General features: G+C 42.7%; 1 protein-coding gene across 1 annotated transcript in view; it reads left to right on the forward strand.

Annotated features, from left to right (window-relative positions):
* Nucleotides 1-3,650: 3,650 nt before the first annotated feature.
* Nucleotides 3,651-26,381, forward strand: part of grin2ca (glutamate receptor, ionotropic, N-methyl D-aspartate 2Ca) — a 432,253-nt gene continuing 409,522 nt past the window's right edge. Inside the window, exon 1 of the mRNA XM_034190478.1 lies at nt 3,651-3,772. The gene's annotated coding sequence lies outside the window, so the exon portion shown is untranslated. The remainder of the gene's footprint in view (nt 3,773-26,381) is intronic.

Consider the following 26,381-nt stretch of genomic DNA (forward strand, 5'->3'; position numbering starts at 1 on the left):
CTCATACAAAATGGGAGCAAAACCAAAAGTGTTGCGTTTATATTTTTGTTGAGTATATCTGTAAACACCAACACACGACACACGTCACATTAATGTGTTGGTTTACATAATGAATGACTCAAACAATCAGTGTTTAGCGGAGGCACATTTTACCCAGAATCCTTTTGTGATCTTTCTGTTTTTGTTACAAAACTTCAGAATTAGTGCATTATTCAACATTAAAAGATATATGTTATATTTTAACTTTGTACAAATGACAGAATTGACATTAATGGAGTTATTCTATCACTATTCACACCAAACCATAATTCAGCATGACTTTATTTTCTAAGACCTCCGCCTGACCGGAGTGTTGTGATTGGTAGAGAGTTGAGCTTTGTGGCTGCTCTTAGCTTGCGTCTGTGCTGTAAGCTGTGTAGTAAACAAGAGCTTCCAGCAGGGGGCAGGATGTTCAAACATTGAAGTGAGGGCTCATTTTTTGGGTCTTTTATCGCTTTTGATGCTTCCAAAAGCGATTGTGGTGTTAAAACTCAAATTCAGTTTATTAGTAGTTGCAAATGTACCAGAGACAATACTGGATTTTATCGGTTATCTGTGACTTCCGATACATTTTTGGGTGGTTTATTAGTTTATCTTTATCAAAGATAACGTTTCAGTTATCTGATTATCTGTTATCGAAGTTAATTTTTTGGTTATCTGTGCCCACCACTGACTGTGATAGAGTTCAACATTCATGATACAACACAGTTGTGCAAACTTTCATCAAAAAAGTTTGAAAACAAATTATGGTTTGAACCATCTTAGCTACAATCTCTTTTCAAGTATGTGTACTTTACTGTATATGATGCCTAAATAGATTCTTGCAATTTGACTGGTGGACAGTCAATCAATCAATCAATCAATCAACAACTTTATTAATCCCACAAGGGCCAATTTCATTTGAGCAGTCTGTTAAAAAAACACAATAACAATATATAACAACAATAAAACTAATAATAAAAACAAATAAAACAGACTTAAGAAGTTAAAATGAATAGCAATAATCCCAGTGTGTCACGTGGCATTCATTATTTGCATAATAAATGTTCTGAGCTGGAACTGATGTTTGGTCCTATTGCTCTTTTGGTGGTATTCATTACTACAAGCATTCGCAAGAGGTCATTATATTTGGGCCAAGTGGGCCAGGTATTTTACCATTCGACCTGGGGCCCCTCAAATCCTGTGTCAAACCAGTTGTAACCAACTTTGGCGTAAAAATTGATTCAGCTCTTAAAATGGACAAGCAGATAAATACTTTGCTTTGTTCAGCTGAGGAAACTCTCTAAAGTTAAGCCTTTATCTTGTTGAGATCTTGTATGCATTTGTAACCACGTGCCTGGATTGTTGTAATGCTCTTTATGTTGGTATTAATCAGGCTTCGCTATCGCGTTTACAAATGGGCCAGAATGCTGCTGCTCGTCTCCTGACAGGAACACATAGATGTGAGCATATTACCACTATTCTTGCCTCTCTACACTGGTTGCCTGTCTATCTGAGAATTAATTTTAAAATGTTATTGTTTACTTTTAAAGTTTTGAGTGGCTTGGCTCCCATGTATCTGGCAGACCTCTTACATATATACACACCCTTTGATGGTCTCTCAGATCCTCTGACCAGTTACTTCTTTCTGTCCCCAAGTTGAGACTGAAACACCGGGATGACCGAGCTTTTGCTGTGGTGGCCCCCAAACTATGGAATGAGCTGCCTTTGGATGTTAGGCTGGCTCCTTCATTAGAGGTTTTTAAGTCTCCCTTAAAAACACATCTTTTCTCTAAGGCATTTAAAAAATTTTCATGTTCTAGTCAGTGTTAGTCACTTTTTACTTATTTTTGTTTTATCTGTATTGTATTCGAAAGGAGCCACCTGAGGTGGCTTGGGCATCTTTTTCGGATGCCCCCTGGATGCCTCGCTGGAGAGGTGTTCTGAGCATGTCCCATCGGGAGGCTGGAGGGACTACGTCTCGCAGCTGGCTTGGGAACGCCTCGGGGTTCCCCCGGAGGAGCTGGGGGAGGTGTGTGTGGATCGAGAGGTCTGGGCGGCTTTGCTTGAGCTGCTGCCGACCTCGGATGAAGCGGAAGACAATGGATGGATGGACTGTGTTGTATTTTATTAATGTCTTATTTGTAAAACACTTTGTTAACTTTGTTGTTTTTTTAAAGTGCTCTATAAATAAAGTTGGACTTTGGAACGCAGTGATGTGATGTAATGACTCATTGGCTTTGACATTGCATACACCATTGAAATCCTGGACATAAATACAGAAATTACTGTACACTATATAACCTTCTGAGATACGGTGTACACTCAGAAAGGAAAAAAGGGAGCATCAACTGTGTGTGTCCCAAAGGTCATTTCAAGGGCAAACATGTTGATGCTGCAGCAGAAACACAAAATAAAGAAGGACAAGCAGAAAAACAAGGAGTATCAGGGAAGACCGAAGGGGGATGATGTTTCATACTGTGACAGGCAACAAGACTGGCTGTAGTACAAAGAGTTGCAGAGCAGCCAATGCACTAACTGTAGAGAGAGGGAATGAAACAAGAGAGGTGAACGGAAAAGAGAGCAAGAGAGGGAGGAAGAGAAAAAAATCACAGGTTAAGTCCTTGCTACATCATGATTAGGACCCACAAGCTCTTGTTGAGACATGTAGCATACAAGTCAGGATTTCAGCTGGCCAGCGAAGCCACAGTCAAAGCTGTGTCAGCAGGGAAGGAGAGGGGAAGGTACAGAAGAGACCACCGGGACAAGTGCAGCTCAGTCAAATTTAAGACAGCAAGGTCTGTTTGAGGGGGCCAGGTTCCTGGAAAGATAGTTCCACTTCAGCAGCTGGCTCTCATGAATCAACACCATCTGTCACCGGCTGCTGACAGACTCATGCCGGGCAGCTGGATCAATCTGGCACATTTTATTTTGATGGAGCAGCCACAACTGTCACAGTGGCAGAGTGAGAAGAGAAAGGAAAACAACAAGGGTCATTCTGAAGGTGTGAGGCATTGTGATAAATGGACTCAGCATGCAGACAGGTGAAAGATGGAGCATGTCATAAACTGGGAAAGGACAGATAAGGGGGTAAGATGGGCAGCAAGCTTTCCAGAAGAGTGAAGAGTTGAAATTTTTTGTGTTTATGTATAATGTGGTGGACGTTTGGAGCAGCTTTTGGAGTATTTCAGAAGTCTGAAGTCGGGGAAAGAATTATGTAATTCCAAGGCTTCAGGTGAAACCATTCTGTCAAATTTTACCATAAACTCCTCTTCTGATGTAACTGCTTCAGCTTCACATTTCACCCGGAAGGTTAAAGGAGACGAGCACAACTATGGATGGCCCACCATTACTCATTTGTGTTGTTCATTTCAGTCTCTCTTTTCCATCACTTCATCTGTACTCTCTCGCTCCCTAAACAATTCCCCCACAGCTCCTCTTGGTTCCTCCCCTCCCTTCCGTTTTACAAGCAAGTGATAATGTGACCTTCTGCCAAAGTGCTGGAAACCATACCGCCATCACAGCGGGCATCTGTGTTGTTGCTACTGAAATAGACTCAAACAAGTGTGGAAAGAAAGGAGACAACGAGAGAGAGACAGCAAGAGGGAGAGAGGCAATAAAGGACAGAGGGGGAGGAAGACAACAGGGGAGAGAAAAAAAAGAAAGGAAACAGAGAGGGGGAAGAGAAAAAAGGAACAGCCAGAGACGGGATGAGTGTCACCAAGTCAGGGCTGGATGCGGATTGCTATCACAGGTACGGGACCTCCTTCTTCTGTCTCTTCGTGTCATCACTTGTTTGATTGTGAGGTGAAGGTAGGACAATGGCACATTTGCTAGAAGTTTCAAAAGTGTGCACATGCGCTAGATTTTATGAGTGTTTTTTTGTATTTTTATGCTGCTCCTCATCCCATCTGCCTGTGCCCAAGGTAAATCTGGATCAGAGTGTGACTTCTGTGGTCATAGAGCAGGCTGTAACTGTTGCTTTAAGTTGTTGATCTACCGAGAATGAAGGCGAGCACCTCAGTGTGCTGTTGTAAACAGTTGGAGTGTGATCACAAGCCGTCTGACCTGCTGCTGCAACTGCAGGCAAAAATAAACTTTTCAGCAAGCAGTAAAATTAATATGTCATCAATACACAGAGCAGTTTGGTGGTGTGTTTCTCCCGGAGAAAGACAATTGAGGTGGAAAACATGGACACAGAGTTGGGATTAGTAAGTGTAAAGTGTCATCACTGATAGAAAGAAATAAAATTAGATTGAAAAAACCAGCAATATTGCCAGTTTCGAATGTTATTTAAGATTGATAGATCAGAACAACACCAATGTCAGACAGAAGGTCACGTTCTCATTTTGAACAACAATCTGGACAGGTGATGCCTCAGATGATGTGTGACTTCTCCAGGGACCATCCCCCTACCATCTCCCAAAATCTACAATAAATGATTGTTGAATGGAAGAAGGGAATTATTTAGCAGCTTGGAGATAAAATGTAAAGTGATGATTTACAATGAATCACTGGAGGTTAATTTGTCTCTGTTTGGTCGCATGCAATTGTAATTTGTCCCTCCAAGTGCAAATCTTTGACTTGTATGTAAAAGACATTGACAGAGCAATATTTTTCACACATGGTTTGTTCATCCAGTACATTGTGAGTGCAGGTCCCGTGCCCAGATAAATGACTAGGGTTGCGTCAGGAAGGGCAACCGGTGTAAAAAAAAACATGCAGGAAAAAATAATGCCACTCAGAAACTGAATTTCCATACTGGGTCAGTATAGGCCCCTGTCTTCTTCTTTGTCTTTCGGCTGTTCCCATTAGGGATCACCACAGCAGATCAATCGTTTCCATCTCACCCTGTCCTCTGTATCTTCCTTTGTCACACCACCCACCTGCATGTCCTCCCTCAGCACATCCATAAACCTCCTCCTGCCTGGTGGCTCCATCCTCAGCATCCTTCTCCCTATATACCCTGGGTCCCTCCTCTGCACATGTCCAAGCCATCTCATTCTCGCCTCTCTGACTTTGTCTCCAAACTGTCCCACCTGAGCTGTCCCTCTGATATGTTCATTCCTAATCTTGTCTATTCTTGTCACTACCAAAGAGAATCTCAACATCTTTAGCTCTGCCACCTCCAGCTCTGCCTCCTGTCTTTTTGTTAGTGCCACTGTCTCTAAGTCGTACAACATAGCTGGTCTCACTGCTGTCTTGTAAACTTCCCTCTTCACTCTTGCTGATATTCTTCGGTCACAAATCACTCCTGCCACCTTTCTCTACCCAGTCCACCCTGCCTACACTCTCTTCTTCACCTCTTTACCACACTCTCCATTAATTTGAACAGTTGACCCCAAATATTTAAACTCATCTACTTTCACCACTTCTACTCCTTGTAACTGCACTATTCCACTGGGCTCCCTCCCCTTCACACACATATACTCAGTCTTGCTTCTACTGACTTTCATTCCCATTCTCTCCAAAGCATATCTCCACCTCTCCAGACTAGACTCAACTTGCTCTCTACTCTCACTACAGATCACAATGTCATCTGCAAACATCATAGTCCACGGGGTCTCCTGTCTGATCTCATCCGTCAACCTGTCCATCACCACTGCAAACAAGAAAGGACTCAGAGCTGATCCTTGGTGTAATCCCACCTCCACCTTAAAAGAGTCTGTCATTCCGACTGCGCATCTCACCGCTGTCACACTATTCTTGTACATGTCCTGCACTACCCTAACATACTTCTCTGCTACTCCAGACTTCCTCATACAATACCACAGCTCTTCCCTTGGCACCCTATCATAAGCTTATTCTAAGTCCATAAACACACAAATGTAACTCTTTCTGTCCTTCTCTGTACTTCAACAGTATTCTCAGAGCAAACATTCAATTCAATTTTTCAATTTATTTTCATTTATTTTCATTTACGCCAAATCACAACAGAGTTGCCTCAAAGCACTTCACACATCTGTAGTGCATCTGTAGTGCTCTTTCTTGGCAGTTAAACCATATTGCTGCTCACAGATCTTCACCTGTTTTCTAAGCCTAGCTTCTACTACTCTTTCCCATAACTTCATACTGTGGCTGATCAGCTTTATGCCTCTGTAGTTACTGCAGCTCTGCACATCACCCTTGTTCTTGAAAATAGGAACCAGCACACTTCATCTCCACTCCTCAGGCATCCTCTCACTTTCCAAGATTTTATTAAACAATCTGATTAGAAACTCTACTGCCATCTCTCCTAGACATTCCCATGCCTCCACCGGAATGTCATCTGGACCAACTGCCTTTCCACTCTTCATCCTCTTCATAGCAGCCCTCACATCTTCCTTACTAATCTTTTGTACGTCCTGATTTACTCTCACCACATCATTCAGCCTTTTCTCTCGCTCATTTTCTTTATTCATTAGCTCTTCAAAATATTCCCTCCACCTTCTCAGCACACACTCCTCACTTGTCAGCACATTACCATGTGCGTCTTTTACCACCCTAACCTGCTGCACATCCTTTCCAGCTTTGTCCCTTTGTCTGGCCAATCGGTACAAGTCCTTTTCTCCTTCCTTACTATTCAATTTCTTGTACAGCACGCACTATGCCTTTTCCTTCGCTTTTGCCACTTCTCTTTTCACCTTATGCCACATCTCCTTGTACTCCTGTCTACTTTCTTCATCTCTCTGACTATCCCAAAACTTTTTCACCAACCTCTTTCTCCTTAGGCTTTCCTGGACCTCTTCATTCCACCACCAAGTCTCCTTGTCTTCCTTCCACTGTCCAGATGTCATACCCAGCACTGTCCTAGCTGTCTCCCTCACCACATCTGCAGTACTTTTCCAGTTGTCCAAAATTGCTTCCCCTCCAACCAGTGCATCGCTCACCTGCTCGCTAAATTTTACACAAGTCTTCCTCCTTCAGCTTCCACCATCTGATCCTTTGTTGAGTTCTCACTCTCTTCTTCTTCTTTACCTCTAAAGTCATCCTACAAACAACCATCCTGTACTGTCTAAGGACACTCTCTGATTTCTTTTAGCTTGCATCTCCTATAAATAATGTAGTCCACGTGTGCACCTACCTCCACTCTTATATGTTACCCTGTGCTCCTCCCTTTTCTTAAATTAGGTATTCACTACAGCAGGGGTGGGCAATCATGTGCCATGAAGGGCCGAAGCACTGCAGGTTTTTCTTGCTACCAATCACCTCAGCAGGTGATTTCATTAATGTTCAGGTGTTTCAGCAGGTGATTTCATTGACAACCAGGTGTTTATGTTCAAGGGAGAAGCTCATCAGCAACCCACCTGCTGAGGTGATTGGTTGCAAGGAAAACCTGCAGTGTCTCGGCCCTCGTTGCCCACCCCTGCACTACAGTCATATCCATCCTTTTTGCAAAATCAACTACCATCTGTCCTTCCCCATTACTATCCTTGATACCATATCTACCCATTACTTCCTCATCACCTGTGTTCCCTTCACCAACATGCCCATTGAAGTCCGCTCCTATCACCACTCTTTCATGCTTGGGCACACTCTCCACCACCTCATCTAACACACTCCAGAAATCTTCTTTCTCCTTCATCTCACAACCTACCTGTGGAGCATATGCACTGATGATATTCATCATCACCTCTTCAATTTCCAACTTCACACTCATCACCCTGTCAGACACTCGCTTAACCTCCAACACACTTTTAACATACTCTTCCTTTAAAATGACCCCAACACCATTTCTCTTTATGTCCTCAACATAGTACAACAACTTGTACCCACTGCCGATGCTCCTGCTCTTACTTCCCTTTCACTTGGTCTCTTGCACACACAATATGTCTACCTTTCTCCTCTCCATCATATCAGCCAGCTCTCTCCCTTTCCCAGTCATACTACCAACATTCAAAGTCCCCACTCTCATTTCCACCCTTCTAGTTTTCTTCTTCTCTCGCCGTTTGTAGCAACGTTCTCCTCCTCTTCTTCATAAAGGTCCAGTATAGGCCCCTGTAAAGAAAAAAGACTGGGTGAGACGGAAGAGGTTGACCTGCTTTGGGGACCCATAATGAGAGCAGCTAATAGAAGAAGAAGACAACCATTGCATTTACCACAACACTACACCACAAACTGATCATTTGTGGGTTTGTTTCCCCAGCTATTTCCGCATCAGTATCACCACAACCACACTTCACTCTCCTATCACAGAACCTCCAGGCACAAGGTTGCTGATAAAACTTTCCTCTTTGTCAACACGGTTCTTCACAAAGATTTTTAAAAACTCAGAGTCATGGCTGAATGGCCTGATCACTATGAGAAATACAGTGTGTTTGGATTCAGTGCCGGTTAAAACTCCTGGTCTGATGGCGGTGGTAATGCAGCTGTCAATTCGCTTGCTGACATTTTAGTCTGAGATGATACTGACTAATTCTTTATAGCTATGAGGTCCATGCAGAACCCCCCACCACCACCACCACCACCACCATGTTGCACCAGGATCTACATAGATTGGATGAGCCATTTCAGCATGATGCAGGATCAAATGCACAGAGGACATTTGGTGAATTATAGTATAGATGACTCAATTACATCACCACATAAATCCAAGGTACAGTATATAATGTCCAATGCCAAACAATAAGTAAAGAAAAATACATAATTCAGTAAATCAATTATATAAACAATCAAAATGATTTTGTCTACACTGAACAAAAATATAACACAGTGCTATTGTTTTTACTCCCATTTTTCATGAGCTGAATGCAAAGTTCCAAAATATTTTCTAAAAATACAAAAGACCTATTTCTGTTGTGGTTCGGGCGTGAGTGAAAGGCAAACCCAAAATCAGGGAGCAGAGAGCAAAAAGTTACAACAAGGATTTATTTACAAAGGGACTATTTACAAGCAGAAAATGTGCAGAAGACTGCCTAGCCACATGAAGGCCGGCCTGCACAGCGGTAGAACCAGAGGAACCACAGTCTGGAAGACTTCAGCCCAGATGAGGTGATCTGGAGCCAGGTGGCCACCTGCAAGCTGTCGACGGGGTCTGGAGAGGATACACAGGTGAGTGAGTGCTGAGCTGAATCAATTCCACAATATGTAATCACAGTTAATTAGTAGCAGATTGTCTTAGTTGAGTCCAGTACGCTGAAGATGTTTGAAGCTGTGGAAACAAGGTGAAGCTAAGAAACACGGCGACAAAAACGCAGAGCTAGAAAAACTCTGACAGGCTGCAGGACAAAAATACTGAACGCTAATTAAGAGCATGGAAGATCAGAATTAACCAGAATAAACACTGCATAGGAACGCACAAAGAGAGGCCATTTCCCATGGAAGGTAAGCTGAGTTTCTGGTGAAGGTGGAGTGAAAAGCTGGGGTTCATATGCAGGTGCTGATGAGATTCAGATCAGATGTATAGCGGAAAGCTGTACCAACATTCAACGTCCTAAGTTTGCATCAAACAGAGGTCATGAAATCTCTTCAAAGGAAGAAATTCAGCACAGCAAGGCCTGGTATATCTCCAGGTGTCAAAGGGAGACCCTCCGAGCCAACACAGGATGGCTCTGTGTCATAAACCCCCACCCTTTCCAGGATTTAAGATCCTCTAAAGTGCATTCCTCACAGAGCTGTGAATTCCCTTATCAGCCTGAAGCCAGATGTGCTAACTCCTTTCTCATAAAATAACAGACCACAGAAAGACATATCTGCCCCCAAAAGTCACAGAAATATGTCTTTACAACAAGATTCCAGTAAGTACATCTCACTGAAGAACTGCCATCAACTTGTTGATCACAGTCCAGTTTTTCTGGTCAAAATTGACCCCAAATTGACAGAGTTCACATTTTGTGATGAAATCCAAAACCCAGTCCCTTCCAGTCCATGGAACAAGAGTGACCCCTGTTGGACGAATTAGGGAAGGGCATGTAACAATTATGTACAGTGTTATAAAGTTGTAACCACATTAAAAAGTGCATTTTATTGTTGTAACAGAAAAAATACAAGAAAAGAAAAAGAAACAACATGGGACCATTTAACCTTACATGTGAGATATATATATATATATAGTATCTTGTGTTCTGATTATAGATTGTAGGAAGTTTATCAAGTGTGTTTTTCATATTTGTATTGTGTGGTAGTCCTAAGGAAATTGTCTACTCGAGTTTTGCAATACAGGACTTGCTTGGTTTTAAAGCGGGAATTTAAGAATAACAGATACTGATTTATTAGAAAACTAGACAAAGGAACAAAGAAGAAAACTACAGTACCCAGAAGTCTTGGGGGGGGGGGTGTGGAGCTTTTAACCCTTTAAAAGCAGGTGCCCCTAGGGAATCACCCTCTTGCCTCTTGCTCTTCCACTCTTCCTCTTCCTCTTACGCTCTATTTTCTTGGGTCTGGAGATGCAGCCTAGCTGTCTAAAAATTTTACGACCCTTTTGTCTGCAACCACGTGTTGTGTTAAACTTATTTCTTGTTTGTGCGCGCCAAAAAGAAATCACTTTTTCTTTTTTCTACAAATAACTTTTCAACTTTTGTAAAGTTAAATGCGCAGGTGCATTTAACTTCCTTTGATGATTTTTCAAATTAAAACCTTTTTCTTCTAAACTCCAAATTCCTATCGTGAACATTTTTCTCACAAAGTCAACTATTTTTGAATAGAGTTTTTGATTTGACCCGGTTTTGACAACGAAAGACAAATTTTTGTTTTGGCGAATAGAAAAATAAAGACACTCAAGCATTTATTCTGACGATCCCCAACTACAAGTGCTGCAGAGATAAAAACATTCAGGTCAGCTGAGACATCAACAGCAATTTGAACCGCCACCACAACTCACAGCCTAACAATGGAAAGCGTCCCCAGTAACCAACAAAACCGGGCGGGGTGACTGGCAGCGTCTCTTTATTAAGGTCCCTGAAGCAGCTGTGTGATGGACAGATCACTGACTGAAAACAAGATGATTTCCAGCACATGACCTATGGAGACCAATCTGCACAGCGTCCAAGTAAGACCGGGCTACAGTGTCAGATAAAAACAGAGTGGCTTTTATTTTAATTCTATTCACTTTCATTAACAAGATCTCCCGTTAATAAATCCTAAAGTAAATTCCCTGCTGATTAGGACAAAATTCATTCTTAAACTCCCGCAACAAAATCAAATTATCTGAATGTCATATAATAACTGCTCAGTGAAATGCATCATCATCAAATTGCCTGACTATGATATGTACTATTATTTAACTCCTGACTGAGTTAAATAAGTTGTCTTTGACTTTGTATGGTTTTACAGAGGGGGGCGTACTTGACATGTGGAACTTAATCCTAAAGATTAGAGACTGATTTTAATATTTCCTATTGACTGACCCTAAAATCAGTGAGATTATAACCTTGTTATGTTATTCAGTCATAGGTGGTGTCCCCAGTATTTGAGGTAAAATTATCGACAAGTGATAATTTCAAATAACATAAAACCATGTGCATCTTTTACCACCCTAACCTGCTGCACATCCTTTCCAGCTCTGTCCCTTTGTCTGGCCAATTGGAACAACTCCTTTTCTCCTTCCTTACTATTCAACTTCTTGTACAGCTCGCAATATGTTTTCGTTTTTATGTCGTTTTTGACAGCTCTTGCTTGCCTCTACTGGTGGTTGGCTCTCACTGCGGTATTGTATCACTTCCTGTTCCGGAGCACAGCGGTGTTTTGCTATATCTGTTAGCTGTTTAATCTGCGCAGTTAGATTGATCTAGTTACCTAGATAACGATTTGTTTCACAGTGTAATCTTCACGTGCCTTAACTAAAGCACTCCCTCTGCTGAATCACCTCTAAATTATTTACACATTATTCACTTTGTGTGTTTTTAGGAATCCGCTAACTTAGCGCAGCTACTAGCTCTTAGCCGGTTTAGCATGGCGGCTTCTCCTGTCTCTCCCGCACTTTTCTGCTCTGGGTGTGAAATGTTTAGTTATTCCTCGGCCTCCTTTAGCAGTAATGGTACTTGTAATAAGTGTAGCTTATTCGTAGCTTTGGAGGCCAGGCTGGGTGAATTGGAGACTCGGCTCCACACCGTGGAAAATTCTACAGCTAGCCAGGCCCCTGTAGTCGGTGCGGACCAAGGTAGCTTAGCCGCCGTTAGTTTCCCTCTGGCAGATCCCGAGCAGCCGGGAAAGCAGGCCGACTGGGTGACTGTGAGGAGGAAGCGTAGTTCTAAACAGAAGCCCCGTGTACACCGCCAACCCGTTCACATTTCTAACTGTTTTTCCCCACTCGACGACACACCCGCCGAGGATCAAACTCTGGTTATTGGCGACTCTGTTTTGAGAAATGTGAAGTTAGCGACACCAGCAACCATAGTCAGTTGTCTTCCGGGGGCCAGAGCAGGCGATATTGAAGGAAATTTGAAACTGCTGGCTAAGGCTAAGCGTAAATTTGGTAAGATTGTAATTCACGTCGGCAGTAATGACACCCGGTTACGACAATGGGAAGTCACTAAAATTAACATTGAATCGGTGTGTAACTTCGCAAAAACAATGTCAGACTCTGTAGTTTTCTCTGGGCTCCTCCCCAATCGGACCAGGAGTGACATGTTTAGCCGCATGTTCTCCTTGACTTGCTGGCTGTCTGAGTGGTGTCCAAAAAATGAGGTGGGCTTCATAGATAATTGGCAAAGCTTCTGGGGAAAACCTGGTCTTGTTAGGAGAGATGGCATCCATCCCACTTTGGATGGAGCAGCTATCATTTCTAGAAATCTGGCCAATTTTCTAAAATCCTCCAAACCGTGACTATTCAGGGTTGGGACCAGGAAGCAGAGTTGTAGTCTTACACACCTCTCTGCAGCTTCTCTCCCCCTGCCATCCCCTCATTACCCCATCCCCGTAGAGACGGTGCCTGCTCCCAGACCACCAATAACCAGCAAAAATCTATTTAAGCTTAAAAATTCAAAAAGAAAAAATAATATAGCACCTTCAACTGCACCACAGACTAAAACAGTTAAATGTGGTCTATTAAACATTAGGTCTCTCTCTCCTAAGTCCCTGTTAGTAAATGATATAATAATTGATCAACATATTGATTTATTCTGCCTTACAGAAACCTGGTTACAGCAGGATGAATATGTTAGTTTAAATGAGTCAACTCCCCCGAGTCACACTAACTGCCAGAATGCTCGTAGTACGGGCCGAGGCGGAGGATTAGCAGCAATCTTCCATTCCAGCTTATTAATTAATCAAAAACCCAGACAGAGCTTTAATTCATTTGAAAGCTTGACTCTTAGTCTTGTCCATCCAAATTGGAAGTCCCAAAAACCAGTTTTATTTGTTATTATCTATCGTCCACCTGGTCATTACTGTGAGTTTCTCTGTGAATTTTCAGACCTTTTGTCTGACTTAGTGCTTAGCTCAGATAAGATAATTATAGTGGGCGATTTTAACATCCACACAGATGCTGAGAATGACAGCCTCAACACTGCATTTAATCTATTATTAGACTCAATTGGCTTTGCGCAAAATGTAAATGAGTCCACCCACCACTTTAATCATATCTTAGATCTTGTTCTGACTTATGGTATGGAAATTGAAGACTTAACAGTATTCCCTGAAAACTCCCTTCTGTCTGATCATTTCTTAATAACATTTACATTTACTCTGATGGACTACCCAGCAGTGGGGAATAAGTTTCATTACACTAGAAGTCTTTCAGAAAGCGCTGTAACTAGGTTTAAGGATATGATTCCTTCTTTATGTTCTCTAATGCCATATACCAACACAGTGCAGAGTAGCTACCTAAACTCTGTAAGTGAGATAGAGTATCTCGTCAATAGTTTTACATCCTCATTGAAGACAACTTTGGATGCTGTAGCTCCTCTGAAAAAGAGAGCTTTAAATCAGAAGTGCCTGACTCTGTGGTATAACTCACAAACTCGCAGCTTAAAGCAGATAACCCGTAAGTTGGAGAGGAAATGGCATCTCACTAATTTAGAAGATCTTCACTTAGCCTGGAAAAAGAGTCTGTTGCTCTATAAAAAAGCCCTCTGTAAAGCTAGGACATCTTACTACTCATCACTAATTGAAGAAAATAAGAACAACCCCAGGTTTCTTTTCAGCACTGTAGCCAGGCTGACAAAGAGTCAGAGCTCTATTGAGCCGAGTATTCCTTTAACTTTAACTAGTAATGACTTCATGACTTTCTTTGCTAATAAAATTTTAACTATTAGAGAAAAAAATTACTCATAACCATCCCAAAGACGTATCGTTATCTTTGGCTGCTTTCAGTGATGCCGGTATTTGGTTAGACTCTTTCTCTCCGATTGTTCTGTCTGAGTTATTTTCATTAGTTACTTCATCCAAACCATCAACATGTCTATTAGACCCCATTCCTACCAGGCTGCTCAAGGAAGCCCTACCATTATTTAATGCTTCGATCTTAAATATGATCAATCTATCTTTATTAGTTGGCTATGTACCACAGGCTTATAAGGTGGCAGTAATTAAACCATTACTTAAAAAGCCATCACTTGACCCAGCTATCTTAGCTAATTATAGGCCAATCTCCAACCTTCCTTTTCTCTCAGAAATTCTTGAAAGGGTAGTTGTAAAACAGCTAACTGATCATCTGCAGAGGAATGGTCTATTTGAAGAGTTTCAGTCAGGTTTTAGAATTCATCATAGTACAGAAACAGCATTAGTGAAGGTTACAAATGATCTTCTTATGGCCTCAGACAGTGGACTCATCTCTATGCTTGTTCTGTTAGACCTCAGTGCTGCTTTTGATACTGTTGACCATAAAATTTTATTACAGAGATTAGAGCATGCCATAGGTATTAAAGGCACTGCGCTGCGGTGGTTTGAATCATATTTATCTAATAGATTACAATTTGTTCATGTAAATGGGGAATCTTCTTCACAGACTAAGGTTAATTATGGAGTTCCACAAGGTTCTGTGCTAGGACCAATTTTATTCACTTTATACATGCTTCCCTTAGGCAGTATTATTAGACGGCATTGCTTAAATTTTCATTGTTACGCAGATGATACCCAGCTTTATCTATCCATGAAGCCAGAGGACATACACCAATTAGCTAAACTGCAGGATTGTCTTACAGACATAAAGACATGGATGACCTCTAATTTCCTGCTTTTAAACTCAGATAAAACTGAAGTTATTGTACTTGGCCCCACAAATCTTAGAAACATGGTGTCTAACCAGATCCTTACTCTGGATGGCATTACCCTGACCTCTAGTAATACTGTGAGAAATCTTGGAGTCATTTTTGATCAGGATATGTCATTCAAAGCGCATATTAAACAAATATGTAGGACTGCTTTTTTGCATTTACGCAATATCTCTAAAATTAGAAAGGTCTTGTCTCAGAGTGATGCTGAAAAACTAATTCATGCATTTATTTCCTCTCGGCTGGACTATTGTAATTCATTATTATCAGGTTGTCCTAAAAGTTCCCTTAAAAGCCTTCAGTTAATTCAAAATGCTGCAGCTAGAGTACTAACGGGGACTAGAAGGAGAGAGCATATCTCACCCATATTGGCCTCTCTTCATTGGCTTCCTGTTAATTCTAGAATAGAATTTAAAATTCTTCTTCTTACTTATAAGGTTTTGAATAATCAGGTCCCATCTTATCTTAGGGACCTCATAGTACCATATCACCCCAATAGAGCGCTTCGCTCTCAGACTGCAGGCTTACCTGTATTTCCTAGGGTTTGTAAGAGTAGAATGGGAGGCAGAGCCTTCAGCTTTCAGGCTCCTCTCCTGTGGAACCAGCTCCCAATTCAGATCAGGGAGACAGACACCCTCTCTACTTTTAAGATTAGGCTTAAAACTTTCTTTTTTGCTAAAGCTTATCGTTAGGGCTGGATCAGGTGACCCTGAACCAGCCCTTAGTTATGCTGCTATAGACTTAGACTGATGGGGGGTTCCCATGATGCACTGAGTGTTTCTTTCTCTTTTTGCTCTGTATGCACCACTCTGCATTTAATCATTAGTGATTGATCTCTGCTCCCCTCCACAGCATGTCTTTTTCCTGGTTCTCTCCCTCAGCCCCAACCAGTCCCAGCAGAAGACTGCCCCTCCCTGAGCCTGGTTCTGCTGGAGGTTTCTTCCTGTTAAAAGGGAGTTTTTCCTTCCCACTGTCGCCAAGTGCTTGCTCACAGGGTGTCATTTTGACCGTTGGGGTTTTTACGTAATTATTGTATGGCCTTGCCTTACAATATAAAGCGCCTTGGGGCAACTGTTTGTTGTGATTTGGCGCTATATAAATAAAATTGATTTAATTGATTGATATGCCTTTTCCTTTGCTTTTGCCACTTCTCTTTTCACCTTATGCCACATCTCCTTGTACTCCTGTCTACTTTCTTCATCTCTCTGACTATCCCAAAACGTTTTCGCCAACCTCTTTCTCCTTATGCTTTCCTAGACCTCTTCATTCCACCACCAAGTCTCCTTGTCTTCCTTCCACTGTCCAGATGTCATACCCAGTACTGTCCTAGCTGTCTCCCTCACCACATCTGCAGAACTTTTCCAGTTGTCCAAAATTGCTTCCCCTCCAACCAGTGCTTCTCTCACCTGCTCGCTAAATTTCACACAACAGTCTTCCTCCTTCGGCTTCCACCATCTGATCCTTTGTTGAGCTCTCACTCTCTTCTTCTTTACCTCTAAAGTTATCCTACAAACAACATATGCTGTCTAACGACACTCTCTCCCGCCACCACCTTACAGTCTCTGATTTCTTTTAGCTTGCATCTCCTATAAAGAATGTAGTCCACCTGTGTGCACCTTCCTCCACTCTTATATGTTACCCTGTGCTCCTCCCTTTTCTTAAAGTAGGTATTCACCACAGCCATTTCCATCCTTTTTGCAAAATCAACTACCATCTGTCCTTCCCCATTCCTATCCTTGATACCATATCTACCCATTACTTCCTCATCACCTCTGTTCCGTTCACCAACATGTCCATTGAAGTCCACTCCTATCACCCTCTTTCATGCTTGGGCATACTCTCCAACACCTCATCTAACACACTCCAGAAATCTTCTTTCTCCATCTCACATCCTACCTGTGGGGCATATGCACTGATGATATTCATCATCACCCCTTCAATTTCCAACTTCACACTCATCACCCTGTCAGACACTCACTTAACCTCCAACACACTCTTAACATACTGTTCCTTTAAAATGACCCCAACACCATTTCTCTTCCTGTCCTCACCATGGCACAACAACTTGTACCCATCGCCGATGCTCCTGCTCTGACTTCCCTTCCACTTGGTCTCTTGCAAATGCAATATGTCTACCTTTCTCCTCTCCATCATATCAGCCAGCTCTCTCCCTTTCCCAGTCATACTACCAACATTCAAAGTCCCCACTCTCATTTCCACCCTTCTAGTTTTCTTCTTCTTTCGCCATTTGTGGAAACATTCTCCTCCTCTTCATCGCTGTCGTCGCCCAGCAGTAGCCCAATTTACACTGGCACCCTGTTGCACAACATCAGCGGTGGCGGACGTTGTTAATCCGGCCGCGACTGATCCGGTATGGAAATTTGATTCTTAGTCTGCTTAGTTGGGTTGGCTTGTTTTACGCTGGATGCCCTTCCTGACGCAACCCTCCTCATTTATCTGGGCTTGGGAGCGGCACTCAGAATGTACTGGGTGCACACCCCATGTGGCTGAGTTTGCTCTCGTGAGGAGCCTCTTCTAACACATGTGCATATTTAAATGACATACGCTATTACCTCAGGGATATTACTCATGCTACCGGTGAACATTACATCTGTCTCATCAAGCGGACTACCAGTCGCAAGGTTAGCCGGTTCATTGAGTATCAACCAGCAGAGGTACGATAAGACGTTGCTAAACTTAGCTTAGCAGTAGAAAAAGAATATTCGGATCATTACGTTCGGACAGGCCTCGCCGCCGCTATGGACGTCAAACCAGGCAGTCGCAAACTGCCCCAGCAATATTATAACAGGCTTCTCTGTACCTATTTTGGCACCCAAAATGAACCAGGTATGGAAGAAGACCTTAATTTTAAAACCTTGTTCCTTGAGAACTTCCATCCTACTGTGAGTCATCATCTGGGAATCCTGGGAGATCCCATTGAGGCTCCCATACTGTACCTGTGTGACCTTGCTGTGAAAGGTTTTGCCAAACAATTTAAGAAAGAGGGTAGACCCAAAGACTAAATGATCCTCAGCCTTGAAGCGCCGAGGACTACCCTCTAACTTGAAGGCACCTCCGGGGGGTCATTTAAACCCCATACCGGCTCAGCCACTACCTCCCCTCGACAGATGAAACCATCTATCAGAGGCTGACCCAAGGATCGAGGTGGACCATGAGCAAAACTACAGTGGTCCCCACAAAGCCAAAGTGACTTAGGAACCAGATTGTGCTCCAAAACTTGTGAAAATTGGGGTAATAAATTCAAATCCAGACAGTGGGAGAAGCCCACCACATGGGAAGATCACCCCAATGACAGACGTGAGTACATAGGAAGCCAATCCCAAGGATGGCAGGTTTCTATACACCCACATCAGGGAGCACATGGACACAACATTAATAGTACTTGGAACCGAGACTCCCGAGAAAGAGACCGGTCCAAGCATTGAAGTAAGGATGTGGCCTCAAGCCTCCACCAAGAAATCCGTAAGATCATGAAAGGTCTCCTCCAGGAGAATGAGGATGAAAAGGCCAAAAAGAAAGGTAACATGCTGTGTGTAAACCGCATAGCTCCAACTATCAACCCGGTGTCTTCACAAACTCTGCCAAAGGCATTTGAGGAAGACCTATACCAGAGTGCAGACAACCTGCACGTGGCACCATCCCAGGACCCACATCCTGAGACCTCATACTTTTCAGATGGGCACTAAGAACCAAGAGAGACCAAGTCTGGTACTCCCAGCACCATCTTGGTAGTCCAGGTCGATCAGGATAAGAGATTACACGCTGATCCAGTGTCCGTTATACCTGCACAACCACCTGTATGGAAATTCTTGGGCAATCTCTCTGAGAAGGGGATTGCAAAGAAATTTTATTTGTCCCTAATCCTGGAAAACTCACTCAGACATGAGGCTCTTCTGGATTCCGCCGCTGATGTCACCTTGATGTCTACCTTGATGTCTACCTCACTGTTTAAAGAACTGCAGATAGCAGCACCACAGGCTAACAGAAACCTCAAACTATTGCTGTGTTCGTTGGAGATCCAGCCCTACACGAACAACCCGGCAACTTTGTCTTCAATGGCTCTGGTCAACATCATTGTCGACCCCATGAGTCTGGTACACCCTGTGTACATATCAGCACTCAACACCATTACCTTCCTCGTAGGGAAAGACTTTCTCAACTGATTTGAACCCCTCACTGATTTCAAATGGTTAAAACTATGGGCACAGGCCATCACCCTCTCCCACCTGAGGTGACCCAACCAGCAGAGCCCCAATGATATGCCATTAAGACTCTGATCCCAGATGATATAGTAGAACCCCCACGCAACACAGTCACAGCAAACAACCCATCGACTGTAGACCTGCGGAATGCATCATGGCCCCCAGATGCACCGCTGGCCGACAAGGACACTTTCTACTGTAAGCTGTCAGAGGACACTGTGAGAGAGTACTGCCCTCTGTTAGTAGATGGTCTCCATTTGGAAAACAAACACATTATTAGTCAGTTATTATTCAAAGTCTGTTTGACTCCTTGAGCAAATCCAATCCAAACATTTTATATGTGGAAAAATCTTTCCGTTTTCCAAAGAACCCTCTACCCCAGATCATACTCAACGCCACTGGGATCTGCACTCTCAGAACATGCTGGAAGCGATGAGAATTGAGTCACTCATTCTTAGTCGTTCCAAACTTACCACGCTCTATCTACATAGGAGGCAACCTCCTTGTCCGATTGGAGGTACAGGTTGACAGAGTCAACTAGGTCCTCTGGTTTCTGACCAGAACACACGACGACCCCACTTACTCTGATCCGGAGTATCTGGAGTCTGGACAATTGATCCCTGTCGCATGCCAGGTAGTGAGTGATGATCACATCATGATACCTGCCAATCTGAAAAATGCACCACTCCACCTCGTGATTCGTCCAGGACAACAGCTCCAGCACTAGCAGGTGGTCTTCCAGCCATCCCAGCTCTTCACTAAACTGGGACCGTCTCTCAAAACCACCCCACTTCTGAGGCTAAGAAATCGGACAACACGCTTAGTGGTGCATAACGACACTGGCGAAGACATCCTGATTCCCAAAGCCACCCCACTGGGCTGGTTAATCAGCACTGAATTTCAGGCCTTTGAGCTTGGCCAGTTCTTGGCCAAGTCCCTCCATCGCTTCTTCCCTGTTCACAACTGGGGGTTGTCATTTCCAGACCCTCAGGAGTGATCACTGTATTTCCAGCGATCATCTCTGAGGAAAACACTGTTAGCAGAATAGAGCTTGGCAGCCCTGACCACATGGTCCTCCAGACCCTTGCGGTCCTCACGGTAGACTCTCAGAACAAAACAAATGCTGGAGATGACACTAAACCAGCTCTGAACCTTAACCAAGGTTCTGATTCTGAGTTTGCATCTCAAGTAGAACAAGTCTTAGCAGCAGCAGATGCTTTAAAGAATGATAATTAATGAGGACGCCTAAGAGATCTACTCTATAAATACAGAGCAGGCCCTTAACAAGAATTCTGTTCTCCTGAGAGGTCCTGCAGCTATCAGTGTACATGATAAACAGCAGAGGGCACAGCACACATCCCTGAGGTGAACCTGTGTTTGGTACAATGGTAGAGGACAAATTTCCATTTAGAAATACCTGCTGGACCCTCTCAGTGAGGAAGTTTAAAATCAGCAGGAGAAGCTGATTGTCAGGAACTGTGAGGACATGGCATGGCAGGCAGGTGGACACAAATGCAGATTCATCGCTCAGAGGTCAGATTTAGAAAAAGGTTTAATCAAAAAACAGTCTCCAGTCAATACACAGGTCACAAGCAGGCAGGCAGCAGTACAGACAGTCGTGAGGCAGAGGTGTGGTCAGTAATGAGCAGAGTTCCAGCACGGGCAAACAGGTGTATCAGAGGAGGCAAAAATGGAGTCAAAAACAAGTGGGGTTCAGGCACAGAGAAGCAGGTAAACTGGCTCAGGCAAAAGGCAAGGTCAAGACAGGCGAGGGTCATACACGGCAAGAAAACAGACTATGGCAGAACAACAAGACGCTTGGAACGAGGCAATACACACAACGAACTAGTAGTGAGTGGGGGAAGACAAGGGGTTTAAAAGCAGAGGATAATCAGGGCGTGATGAGATGCAGGTGCAGGAAAGAAGGCGTGGCTGAGTGAGACAAGAGTGGAGTGACAGGTGGGCGTGTCAGACCAAAGCAGCAAAAAGAGGAATGTGACAGTGACAGAACAAATGTTAAACAATTAGGAAATAATGATACCTATAATCCAAATGTGAGAAACAGAATAAACAAATGAAAAGGCAGAAACAGAACAAAAAATTAAAGGCAGGATCTAAACTAGAGAAGACCTCAACATGTGGCAGGAGTGTACAGAAAAACCTGAGGGACTAATGTGATCAAAACAGAGTGACTGAATAACCAGAAAATAAGACAAAGACTAAACTAGAACAGAACTCAATAAGTGGCTGACGTGTGACAGATAATTCTCAAAACCTAACTTGATAACACAGAATGACTAAATAAGAAACAGAGACTAAACTAGAACCAAACTTAATGTGGGTGAAGTGTAACAGATCGTAAAACCAAGACTAAAGTGTAAGAAACAGAAAATAAACACACAGGTTCAGACAGAAGGACCAAGACAGGGAAACAAATGAAGACTGGGGGACAAAAATAGATTCTGGGCAGATCCAGGGCTAAAACATGACACTGATCAGGGAGATTAAAATAAGACCACAGCCTCTCAATCAAAATGTGAGGATGCATCTTATTAAAAGCTAATGAAAAATCAGCAAATAAAAGTCTTGCATGAGATCGTGGTTTATCCAGATGCTTGTACACAGTGTCCATTACAAAAGGTTTTGCATCCTCCACACCTTTCTTTGGCTGGTAAGCAAACTGCAAATGATCCAATTTACCATTTACACAAGACAGAGTAATATTTTTCAGATTTTTTTCAAAATTTTTCATTATTAGTGATGTCAGTGCCACCGGTCTGAATTCCTTAAGAGCTTTGGAGTTTTTAGATTTAGGAACTGGAATGATGGTGGGTGTTTTCCACAGTGTGGGGATCTAGCCCAGGTCAGCACTCATGTGAAAAAGACAAGTGAAAACTCCACTAAGCTGGTCAGCACAGTGGCCCAAAGTCCACCCACAGATGGCATCTGGACCAGCAGCTTTGTCTTCACTATCTTGAATAAGGTCGTGACACATTCCTGAGATATCACTATTTCATTAAGAAGATCAAGAGACTTTTTACAAAGGAGTATTCTCTCAGAGAAATCTGAATTTTCAGATCTGGAGAAGAAAGAGTTAAAAGTGTTCAGCAGGTCAGAATATTCAACTCCATTTATAGTGCAGCAGATTAGAGAATATTTACAGGGGAATCTTTCAAATGGTGATACAAGCACCAAATTCAACACAAATAGTCCTGGGACATTACTCTTTTGAAAAAGCAGACTACCCACTCGATTTTTCAATAGCCAGCCAGGTAGGGGTCAATGAAGAATGACACAGGGATCAAAATTAAAAGATGCTCCAATAATATTGAAAACTATACCACATTATTCATCCAGCCATAAAGATTCCAAAAAGGTATAGTTTGGACTATCTTTGACTGAATGTTATGACGTTATGGGGCAAAAACGGTGACAAAGCTCAATTTCAGTTTGTACGGGAGGCCAAAGTTAAAGTTGCTCCAATTTTGGTAAATAGTGATGTAAATTATTGGTTGAGCTAATAGGATTAATAAATTAAATAGATTTGACCGTGTTGAATGTTTACTGTCCAAAGTAAAGGTCAAACAATGTCAACGTCCATTGGATTCTATGGCATATACCATATGTTACCCTGTAACATGATAACTAAGTACGACACATGGTGCAAACTATTCCTTTTTAAAACCCTATTCACTTAACCAATAATTTGTATCACTTTGTACCAAAATTGGAGCAACTTTAACTTTGGCCCCCTGTACAAACTGAGATTGACCGTTGGTACCATTTATGCTGTTTTTACCCCGTAACTTCATAACATTCAATCAAAGATAGTCCAAACTATACCTTTTTGGTATCTGTATGATCACATGAATAGTGTGGTATACTTTTCAATATGATTGGAGCATTTGTTAGTCTTGACCCCTGTGTAATTTTTCATTGACCCCTACTTGGCCGCCTATTGAACAATCAAGTGGATAGTCTGCTTTCTCAAAAGAGTAATGTTTAAAGAATATGTGTGCCAAAATTGGTGTTTGTATCACCATTTGAAAGATTGTTTCAGTTATCTGCTGCACTACACTAATGGTTGTTCTGGTCTCATTAGCCTGTTGGTTAATGGAGGCCATACTACAGCCTTTTTATCTAGAGAACTGCCTGTGTAGTAGATCTGTTTCTTCCTATTAATCACACCATTTGCTTCCTTTAATATCCAGGTTTGTTGTTTGGATAAATAACAGCCTTTTTGATGGATTGGTGGAGTAAACACAGAATTTGACGTATGATGACACAGTATCACAAAGATTATTAATATTATCACCACAAGCATCATAGAAACATTGCCAGTATGTGCACTCAAAACAAGCCTGAAGGGCAGGAATGCTGAAGGGCAATTTCCATCTTGAAGTGAAAGTGGATGTCAAAGAAACACTGCCAGAGATGTGTTTTCTGTTGGGAAAGTGTAGTGACATGGACCCACAACAGGGGGCGTAAATGAACGGACAATAGAGGGAGTTAAATTAGAACACTTTACTGTTGTGAATGTCACAACCACACACAGCAGATTATAGAATAGATACAAGTCAATTAATGAAGGTGTCGTGTGGGCAGGCTCGACGATAGGAGACGCCCGTCTGGAGATGAACCGGAACCACACGATTTCCACCGCCACCGAACCCGAAGGATACTGGAGCCGCCGAGTCCCGAAGTCCCCAGGTGGCCACCGTCTCAGCGTGTCGGATCTGGTACTGCTGGCGGAGAACAAAGACAGTCAAGTGTGGGTGTGTATACACCCCGTAACAATAACGGTGGGAATTCCACCTCCACCTCTAACACACACTCGTGCAGCGTCTGTTTAACCACTTATCTGACGGGAAGTAGGACGAAACAGTCGCGACCCACGCCGGTCCTCTGGTTAGACAGCTGCAACACAACAGCTCTTGGAATCAATCAATGCAGGCAGAGAAAGTTACCTCTCAAAGAAGTCGATATCTCGGCGACGTGGTGGAGGTGTCATCCTGCTTTTATCCAGGGTGAGATGCAGATGATCGGTGACAGCTGTCATAGTTGATGAGTGACAGCTGTCACCTCGGCTGTTCCTGTAAGGCGGCAGCGCCCTCTCGTGCCTGAAGCCCGCACTTCAGGCAGGGCGCCCTCTGGTGGTGGGCCAGCAGTACCTCCTCTTCTGGCGGCCCACACAACATTTTCAATGTCAGCTGTGAGCTCAAAGAGGTCTTGGTCTGTAGCAGTTTAAAACATATGTATCAGTACACTGTATTTGTGCCATGCCTCTCTCATGTTCCTCTATTCTTTGGTGCACATGACTCCAGTCTGTCAAGCCTCTAATGAAAGTACTTGGATCATTGGGCTTGCTAAAAGCAAGGCAAACAAAACAAAATAAAGCATGGCATCGACCACACGAAGTCAGTCTGTAGACACATGGAACTTTTGTATAGTTTGTGTTGCACAGATTTGTTGTTGTTGTTTTGTTTTTTTTTGGTATTTGCTCTTCTTTTAGTTGCAGTAAACAATTTGACTTATGTGATTGTATCATAATTTGTAATTTCTGGCTGAGTCAACAGTAAAAAACTTTTTCATTGACGTTTTGGTATGATGATGGTTTATTTCTAAGAATTTTAATTTGGGATTTGATACTCCAGAAGACACTGCACACTACACCTGGCTCAGTCTTTACAAAGATGAAGTTTAGTCACTTCACTGATAGCAACATTACATCAAGGAATTCTGGCTGTACTAGGTTTAGGGTTTAATCAGATGTAACATTTTACCACAAACTATTGTACTGTCTTGTATAATTCTGCTGGATGACTTATACCAAACCAGAAGTAATTAATTCAGATTTTTTGAACTACCAGTTTTACTGTCTGTTCACTTCCATTTACATTTATGACCTCATTAAATGTAAAACTTATTTTACTACTGGATTTTGATTAAACAGCTTTTCAAACTGTTAGCATTTATTTTATTTAGCATTTATTACCTTGACTGGCGGAACCCTGTGTCAGCGAGGTCTTGCTTTCTTATTAAAAGACTTGACAAATATGATGGGAGAGTACCAAGAATGGTTTTATAAATGAAGATATACCAGTGAACGAGGCATCGGGCAGATAGTGAGGTCCAGTTTACTTTGGAGTAAAGATCACAATGGTCGGTAAGTGGACGACAGTTGGCAATAAATCTTAGTGCCCCATGGTACACACTATCAAGCCTCGACAGGCAGTGAGCAGAAGCATTCATGTACAACACATCTCCATAATCAATTACAGGCAAGAAGGTTGATTCCACTAATTTTCTTTTTGTACTAAAAGAAAAACAGCACTTATTTCTGTAATAAAATCCTAACAGAAGTTTCAGTTTTTTAGTAAGATAAAGAATGTGGTCCTTAAAAGACAAGTGATCATAAATTAAAAATCCTAAATATTTAAAACCAGACACCAACTCAGTTTGTTCACCGGGGTGAACTCCAACACATTTGATTTGATTTGATTTTGATTTGATCATTTATTTAGTCCCCATGGGGGCAATTCAGGTGCAGTCAGCAGTAAAAATTACATTTTTACAAAAGTGCATTCTCTGATGAGCCTTACTACACGCTGCATTAACCTACAATTCAAAAGATAATTTATTGTCAATTTGGATGCCCAGATACTTATAATTCTCAACAATATCTATGGGCTTCCCATCAATGGACATATGATTCAGAACAGGTGGTGTTTTCCTGAAATCAATGGCGACTGAGCTGGGGAGCAATAAGCAATGCTACCCCAGCTCGCCGCCTCTCCCCATGGGTAACACCAGAAATGTTGAGCATCCAGCCTCTCTACAGGAGTTGGGTACCAGAGCACAAGCTGTGCATGAAGGTGAGCCCCCCCCCACGAGGTGACATTCCACGTCCCAACAACCAGGGGCTGTGAGCGTGGACTGGGCCGCCAGGCCACCCGCCCTCGACTGCCACCCAATCCTCTCTGCACCTGACCCCCATGGCCCACTCTGCAGG

Source organism: Thalassophryne amazonica, chromosome 16 (genome assembly GCF_902500255.1).
Source record: "Thalassophryne amazonica chromosome 16, fThaAma1.1, whole genome shotgun sequence".
NCBI lineage: Eukaryota > Metazoa > Chordata > Actinopteri > Batrachoidiformes > Batrachoididae > Thalassophryne > Thalassophryne amazonica.